Source organism: Papio anubis, chromosome 17, assembly GCF_008728515.1.
Source record: "Papio anubis isolate 15944 chromosome 17, Panubis1.0, whole genome shotgun sequence".
Lineage (NCBI taxonomy): Eukaryota > Metazoa > Chordata > Mammalia > Primates > Cercopithecidae > Papio > Papio anubis.
The window spans coordinates 15415921-15425326 of record NC_044992.1 but is presented as its reverse complement, the minus strand read 5'-3'; the positions used below and the strand labels follow the sequence as shown (position 1 = coordinate 15425326).

Here is a 9406-nt window from a genome sequence, read left to right as displayed (position 1 = left end):
CTCTTATTGAACAACTAATAAAATATGTGGTATATAGTCATACATTTAAAACGTGGGAAGACGACTAAAACCTTTTTTCTTTTTTTTTTCCAGACGGAATCTCCCTCGGCCGCCCAGGCCGGAGTACAGTGACGCCATCTTTGCTCGCTGCAAGCTCCACCTCCCGGGTTCACGCCATTCTCCTGCCTCACCTTCCTGAGTAGCTGGGACTACAGGCGCCCGCCACCATGCCCGGCTAATTTTTTGTATTTTTAGTAGAGACGGGGTTTCACCGTGTTAGCCAGGATGGTCTGGATCTCCTTAGCTCGTGATCCGCCCAACTTGGCCTCCCAAAGTTCTGGGATTACAGGCGTAAGCCACTGCACCCAACCAACAACTAATATCTTAAAGTACATGAAGACAAACTTCAGGAGACAAACATTAAATATATCCCCAAACTAAATGGACCTGTACTTTGCTTACAAATTGCTTAAATGGAAATGAAATTTGTGTTTAAGAAATGTTTTCACTGATGGAAAATAAATCTAATAAAACCATTATGTAAAAACATACTGATTTACAAAGCCAATGTGTCTCCATTTTAATTTGTATATACCCTAAATGAGGTTTATATTAAATGAAAATAAAATACGAAGAGTCCGTCAACGTGTAGAAAAGAAATTCAGCTGCTCGAGTACTAAATAGAGTTTCATATTCTTTAATCTATTTCCAGACCTGTGAATTGACTTTTTAAAATTTTATAATTTATCAACTACTCCCTATGGTTATTGACAATAGCAGGTGTTGGCCGAGCGCAGTGGCTCACACCTGTAATCCCAGCACTTTGGGAGGCCTAGGCAGGCGGATCACCTGAGGTCAGGAGTTCAAGACAAGCCTGGCCAACATGGAGAAACCTCATCTCTACTAAAAATACAAAAATTAGCCGGGCGTGATGGTGGGCGCTTTTAATCCCAGCTACTCAGGGGGCAGAGGCGGGAGAATTGCTTGAACCCTGGAGGCAGAGTTTGCAGTGAGCCGAGATCGCATCACTGCACTCCAGCCTGGGCAATAAGAGCGAAACTCTGTCCTAAAACAAACAAACAAACAAACAAAACAATAGCAGGTGTTATGACTGGGCATATGATGTCATTTGTTTCTCCTATTACTTTTATCTCTATATTACCATATAAAATTTTCAATCCAGTATTTTATAGCCCTGTGTTTAAACTGATTAGTACCCTTAAAAAAATAAGATTCTAGATATAAACTTGGTGGTTTAAGGCCCAGTAAACAGTAATCAAACAAACAATAGATTTGTCCTCATAAAGAGCATATAGAAAGCCAAAGGTTTTTTTCTTTGTTGATCCTGCTTTGTATTACTCTGTTCTGTCCATTTTCTTTTCTGTAAGAAAACCCCAAAGAGGTATAAAACAGTGGTAAATGGCCTCCAAATGACTGTTTGCCCTTGTTTTTTGAGCCAAAAACCTCTGGGAACAGGTCTTTAATTCTGGCAGCAGATTAGAACAAATGCTCAAAAATTCATGTTTTCTTCAAAAAATTTCAACTGGCGAGCTTTCACAATGTAAATTGTATACTTTTCACCCATGTGCTCCCACAGACGTGCCTCTCTCTCATATTCATCCTCCTCTTCCAAAAGATCATACACCTGCTCTAAAAGCTGAACTCCCAGGCCCCGAATTACATCAGCTCTCAAGACTTCAACTAGTCTCCTGATCTTTTCAGAACCTCACATGGTAGCTGAAGGCAGTTCTTTGAAATGGAGTTCCTCTGCCTCTTCTGCAACTTTCCCATGCAGTATCAGCGTGTTCCGATATTTCCGATGAAGTTTGAATTCTGACACTCAATTTGCTACCGGGAGATCTTCACAGCTCGCTTTAGAATCCAGTTTCAGGGTCTGAGTCATCAATTGTACCAAGGCATTAATTTCATTTGTCTGACCTTTCCCTTCCCTGGAATCCCCATCTGACTTATCAGTTGCACTTCTAGAAAAACTTAACTCATCCTCAGACAATGGATCAGTTTCCTTTCCTGAGGGACGCTGCAGTCAGAGGAGAGCCATCAGGCGGGATGGGTTGGTCTTCCTCCTGCGGTTTCCCTGGCCCTACTACACTCGAGAGAAGCTTTCCTCACTGAAGGGCCTGAAGAGAACATTTCTTCCTGAGACTGCTTTAGTTGCCTCCTCTCTGGCTGATAATGGTCAGTCCTTTGATGATGACGTCTCACTGCTCCTTGAACTGCTCAGACCCTGTGGCCATTCTACCTTGATTTTCAGCATCTTTTTTGTGTTGATGTGATATCCACTTTTCCAACAATGGGATGAGAGGGCAAAAATCGAGGAGGTGACTCTTGGAACTGTCTCTTTTCCCCTCTGTGCTCAGTCTGTTCTTTCTTCTTCTGCCATCACTGTTGAGACAGGGAAGGTTCAGATCTCGAGTTGTGTGGCTGTCAATCTGGGTGGATTCTGCCGTGTTTTTCTATAATACATTCACCAGCAACTTGATCCTGGTCCTTTGGCTTTTGTTCTTTGATTAGGGGCTGCAGAGCTTCGTTGGTTCATTCTTTTCCCCAGTGACAATGTCAGAGGACCACGTGGGAATAAGGTTTTCATGCTGAGCACTGGATTTAGTGTTGTCCTGCAGCAACTCCTCTTCCACTTGAGAAACACTGCATTTACCTGCTAACTCATTAGCGGCATCCAGGTGTCTTGGCTGATTCTCCTGAATGAAGCCATCGCTCCCTGAGTCCCTCCCTTTTGCTGGTAAGATGTCAATATTTACCCTACTGATTGTGGCTAGTTCTGTGGTATTGCTCAAGTCCTGTTTGCAGGTATGGGCTTTCAGGCTGGCACGTGACTTCAAGGGACCAGTTCCTAGGTCACTTGGCCAATTCCTAGGTTCCCCACTTTGATGATGTTTGTTCTTGTTAGGAAGACATTTTGAGTTTTCAGATCTCGATGAAGGCTATGTTTTTCATGTAAATACTGCAAAGCCATGGCGATCTGTACAAATCACTCTGCCACCTGATTCTCAGGCAGAAGCTGCCCTTTCTGCTCCTTGAGTTTTCGGTACAGATCACCTCCTTCAAAGAAGCCCATGACAATGTCTCCTCCCTCCCGTGACTCCTTGTAGGTGACAATGTTGGGATGCTTCAGCTGAGACAAGAGCTGGGCTTCCTGTTCAGCAGCTCGCCGCTCTTGGCTACAGGCATTTCGGAGGTTCAGTTATTTTTGTTTTGTTTTGTTTTGTTTTAGACAGAGTCTTGCTCTGTTGCCAGGCTGGAGTGCAGTGGCACAGTCTCGGTTCACTGCAACCTCTGCCTCCCAGGTCAAGCGATTCTCCTGCCTCAGCCTCCCAAGTAGCTGGGACTACAGGCACGTGCTAATTTTCGTATTAGCACGCCCAGCTAATTTGTGTATTTTTTTAGTAGAGACAGGGTTTCACCATGTTGGCCAGATGGTCTCGATCTCTTGACCTTGTGATCCTCCCACCTCAGCCTCCCAAAGTGCTGGGATTACAGGCGTGAGCCACCACTCCCAGTCCCTTGGAGGTTCAGTGTTTTAATGACATACTGCTTGTCATCCTTCTGGTGATTCACAAGCGTCACCTCTCCATAGCTCCCCTTGCCCACGACCCGCAGGTAGCGGTAGGCAGCCAGGGGCACATTCCCAGCGCTGGCCCAGAGTCAGGATGTGGCAACAACGGCAGGTAAGGCAGCAGGCAGCAGCAGGAGGCTCAGTTCACGCCCAAGAGGCAGCAGTGGGGGCTACTGTTGAGGCAGCCATTCCCCGGGCAGGAACGTGAGTTCCAGCCCAAGATGACACCACTGCCATAGCCTATTTATTTATATATATATTTTAAGAGGCAGGGTCTCACTATTGCCCAGGCTGGATTACAATGGTGCAATCATGGCTTGCTGCAGCATTGACCTCCCAAACTGAGGTGATCCTCCCACCTCAGCCTCCTGAGTAGCTAGGACTATAGGTGCACACCACCACGCCTGGCACATTTTTTAATTAAAAAAATTTTTTTGTACAGATGAGGTCTTGGCAAGCAACATTTTAAAATGCATTCTTTTGGACCATTCTTCTGTATTACACCTGGTGTTTCACTGTGAACCCTGAATATTTCTTCTTGCTTTACTTATTATATTTTATTATTTTATTTATTTATTCCTAACTAGAATAAGCAATATGGAGAAGCTGTCAACATGTATTCTAACCTGATTTATTATGGACCAAAGGACCTAAGTGCACATAAATTAAAATACTGTTTCTTTTGGATTTTTAGGATTTTAAAGGACCTAACAGTGTTTGCAATACATTGCCTACAGACCTCTATTCTACCCTGAAATGCAGCATTTATCCTGACCATGCTGCTTATCGCCTGTATTGGAGTGAGCAAACCAGAACATTTTGACATTCACTGGCCTCAGCAGAAGAGACCAGCTGAAGATTCTGGGCTTGAATGAGATTATCAATGACTTTATTATTCTAACCTATTAATGCCACAGCAAAGCCAGTACCCTAAAGTCTCACTACTAGAAAGATTTATACAAAGTCATATGCCATCAGAGTAGGATACATTGTTAGGCAGATCAAGATTTACTAGGGAAATAAAGATGCAATATTCCCCATCATAAATAATGACAGTCATATGACTAGCAAATTATAAGAATGGGATATATCTATATAAATACAATAAAGATAATGATAAACTTACATCTTAAAACTTCATTTGAAATTAAAATGACAATGTAAAATAATGCAAAATAGACTTGAAGGCAACTGACACTATACCCAGTAATCATAAATGCTTTAGGCAGATGATATGGTGAGGCTTTGTGTCCCACCCAAATATCATCTTGAATTGTAATTCCCATAATTCCCACATGTCAAGGGAGAGACCAGGTGGAGGTAATTGAATCATCGGGGCAGTTTCCCCCATGCTGTTCTTGTGATACTGAGTGAGTTCTCATAAGATCTGATGGTTTTATAAGGGGCTCTTCCCCCTTCACTCAGCACTTCTTCCTGCTGCCTTGTGAAGAAGGTACCTTGCTTCCCCTTCACCTTCCTCCATGACTGTAAGTTTCCCAAGGCCTCCCCAACCATGCTCAACTGTGAGTCAATTAAATCTCTTTCCTTCATAAATTACCCAGTCTTGGGCACTTCTTTATAGCAGTTTGAAAATGGACTATTACAGCAGATAATCAGAAAATCATTAAGCAACATTATTTATGTCTTTTTTTCCCCTAAGATCAGCTTTGGAGGGACTCCTGGACATGGAAAAACAATGGCGTTCCTACATAAAAACTTTGATGGGTGTTTCAAAAACCTCTATTAGAATAGAGCAGATTATCACTGATTTGTCAAAGAAACACAAACCACAGATTCTCATTCCGGTAAGAAACTCTATTTGAATTCAGTAGAAAAGGGAACTGCAATCTGTTTCATTAATTCAGTTGTAAAATATACATCTTCTGAAGGTACAGATTCTATATACTTAGTTCATGTTTGACTTCATTTTTACGTATGTATGGAAATATATGCGTAATTTTACAAAAGTGTTAAAGTGTAATCATATAAAGGTTTTTAAATGCACTATCTTTTCTAAAATTGTGGTAAGAGCATGTAACATGAGATCTACTGTCTTAACAAAACTTTAAGTGTATGATAAAGTGTTTTTAACTATAGGCAGGTTGTTGTACAGCAGATCACCAGAATTTATTCATCTTGCATGTAACACACTTTATATTAGTTGTATAGCAACTCCTCATTTCTTTCTGCTTCCAGCATTTGACAATCATTCTATTCTCTGCTTCGATGAGTTTGACTACTTTAGATACCTCATATAAGTGGAATCATGCAACTCTTAATTTCGTTTACTTTTTATTTTATTTTTTGAGATAGAGTCTCACTCTGTCGCCCAGGCTGGAGTGCAGTGGCACGATCAGGGCTTACTACTAGCTCCGCCCCCTGGGTTTTCACCATTCTCCTGCCTCAGCCTCCCGAGTAGCTGGGACTATAGGCCCCTGCCACCATGCCCGGCTAATTTTTTTGTATTTTTAGTAGAGACAGGGTTTCACCATGTTCACCAGGGTGGTCTCGATTTCCTGACCTCATGATCCGCCCACCTTGGCCTCCCAGAGTGCTGGGATTACAGGGTTGAGCCATCGCTCGGCCTACTTTTAAAAATTTCCTTTTCTGTCCTCAATTTATTTCTGCTCTAATGTGATTTCCCTTTTTTTGCCTAACTTTAGGCTTTGTTTGTTCTTCTTCTAGTTTTTTGAGGTGTAAAGTTTCGTTATTTGATTTGAGATCTTTTTCAAAGTCAGCATTTATTATTCATTTCCTTCCTAGCACTGCTTTTGCTGCATCCCATAAGTTTTGGTATGCTGTGTTTTCATTTTCATTTGTCACAAGATGTTTTCTGATTTCTCTTTTGATTTCTTCTTTGACACATTGGTTGTTCAAAAATGCGTTCTTTAATTTCCAGATATTTGTGGGATTGCCAGTTTTCCTTTAGCTATTAATTTCTAGTTTTATTTCATTGTGATCAGAAAAGACACTTAATATGAACTCAGTGTTTTAGTGTTTGTTGAGACTTATTTTTTGGCCCAATATGTGATCCGTTCTGAAGAATATTCTGTGTCCTTCGAAGAATGTGCGTTCTTCTGCAACTGGGTGGAATGTTCTGTCTGTCTGGTCCATTTGGTCAACAGTGTTGTTCAACTCTGCTGTGTCCTTATTGATTTTATATGTAGATGTTCTATCCATTATTGAAAGCTGGGTATTGAAGGCTACTTTTATTGAAAGTAGCCAACTTTTATTGAAGGCTCTTTCTCTTCTCTCGGTTCAGTTCTCCCAATGTTTGTTTTATATACAGTATTTAAGTGCTCTGATGTTGGTTGTATATATGTTTATAGTTGTTCTATCTTTCTGGTGAATTGACCCTTTTATCATTTTATGATGTCCGTCTTTGTCTCTGGTGACAATTTTTGACTGAAAGTCTATTTTGTCTGAGATAAGTTTAGACACACCTACTCTATTTTGGTTCCAACTTGCATGGATGATCTTTTAACCATTCTTTCACTTTCGGCCTATGAGTGTCCTTGTATCTAAGTGAGTCTCTTATAGACAACTTTTAGTTAGATCTTGTTTTTTATCCATTCAGCCACTCTGTGTCTTTTAATTGGGGAGTTTAGTTTATTCACACTTGAAGTAACTTTTGATAAAGAAATTGAACTACTTTTGTTCATAACACTTCTCACACCAAATGTGTGGATTTTTTCCTGCTGACATCAAATATGTGGTATCTTTTTAAGCACCAATTATCCAGTTCTCTGGACACTAATTGTGTGTCCTATAATTGAATAAAACACTGACTACCCAGAGTAGTGTCAGACTCCACAGTTTATTTTATTTTAATTAATTAATTAATTAATATTATTATTTTTTTTTGACACAAGATGTCACTCTGACACCAGGCTGGAGTGCAGTGGTGTGATCATAGCTCTCTGCAGCCTCAACCTCCTAGGCTCAAGCTATCCTTTCACCTCAGTCTTCCCAATAGCCGGGACTAAAGCTACTCATGTGCCACTACACCTAGATGATTTTTGTATTTTCTTTTTTTTTTTTGAGATGGAGTCTCGCTCTGTCGCCCAGGCTGGAGTGCAGTGGCCGGATCTCGGCTCACTGCAAGCTCCGCCTCCCGGGTTCACGCCATTCTCCTGCCTCAGCCTCCGGAGTAGCTGGGACTACAGGCGCCCGCCACCACGCCCGGCTAGTTTTTTGTATCTTTTAGTAGAGACGGGGTTTCATTGTGTTAGCCAGGATGGTCTCGATCTCCTGACCTCGTGATCTGCCCGTCTCGGCCTCCCAAAGTGCTGGGATTACAGGCTTGAGCCACCGCGCCCGGCCGATTTTTGTATTTTCTAGACAGGGTCTCACTGGGTTGTCCAAGCTGGTCTTGAACTCTTGGGCTTAAGCTATATGCCCGCCTCAGCCTCACAAAGGGCTAGGATTACAGACATGATCCACCACACCCAGCTGCTACTTTTTAATTTTAACAGAAAGAACAGATCTGAACTCATATGCTTCTGGTAAAAATGAGTCAAGATGTATAAAGACAAAAGTTGACTAAACTAGAAGAAGAAATTTATAAATCAACCATGATAGAAAGAGGCTTAAATATACATCTGTTAGTAATTGGTAAGTCAGTTGGACAAAAATTAGTAAGGAAATAGAGTTAACAACAAAACGAACAGCTTGATTTGTTAGAACAAAACTAAAGAATACATAATTTTCTCAAGCACACATGGCATGTTTTTAAAAACTGGTTGCCCAGCCGGTTGCGGTGGCTCACGCCTGTAATCCCAGCACTTTGGGAGGGTGAGGCGGGTGGATCTTGAGATCAGGAGTTCAAGACCAGCCTGGCCAAGATGGTGAAACCCGGTCTCTACTAAAAATACAAAAAATTAACCGGGCGTGGTGGCAGGCGCCTGTAATCCCAGCTACTTGGGAGGCTGAGGCAGGAGAATCACTTGAACTCGGAGGGCAGAGGTTGCAGTGAGCTGAGATTGCACCACTGCACTCCAGTCTGGGCAACAGAGCGAGACTCCATCTCAAAAAAAAAAAAAAAGAAAAAGAAAAAGAAAAAAGAAATGCCTACACATTCAGCAAGGTATATTGCAAACAATAAAATGAAAAACACTCTATTATTATAATATCTGCCTAAATACATACAACTTGCATCATGATTTTATATATGTATTTTCAGGACTCTGTACGCATTGTCAACGTTTAAAGCAGAATTAATGTTTAGTTTTTTCTACATTAAAAAATACAGTTTTTGACCAGGTGCGGTGGCTCACGTCTGTGATCCCAGCACTTTGGGAGGCTGAGGTGGGCGGATCACCAGGTCAGGAGATTGAGACCATCCTGGCTAACATGGTGAAACCCCTTCTCTACTAAAACTACAAAAAAATTAGCCGGGCTTGGTGGCGGGCACCTGTAGTCCCAGCTGCTCGGGAGGCTGAGGCAGGAGAATGATGTGAACCCAGGAAGTGGAGCTTGCAGTGAGCTGAGATCATGCCACTGCACTCTAGCCTGGGGGACAGAGTGAGACTCGGTTAAAAAAAAAAAAAAAAAAAAAGTAGTTTTTAATTAGTTCCTCAAGATTCAAACATCCACAGTGAATAACAAATACACTTGCATTTTTACTCTAGGATGTTTTTTTAAAACAGCAATCATAGGAATTAAAATGTTTATATGTGATGTTACAGATAGGTTGATATTTAACACCAGAAATTAATTCGGTGTATTATCCTCACATTTATAATAAAACAAATGTCCAGGTTCACTCCCCCTATAATCTGGTGGTTCCTTCTGCCTTGTTGACCACTGGTTCCA

The 9406-nt window shown here is 41.6% G+C and overlaps 1 pseudogene; it reads right to left on the bottom strand.

Moving 5' to 3' along the window:
• Positions 1-1024: 1024 nt before the first annotated feature.
• LOC101006040 lies at positions 1025-5393 on the bottom strand (annotated as a pseudogene).
• Positions 5394-9406: the final 4013 nt, after the last annotated feature.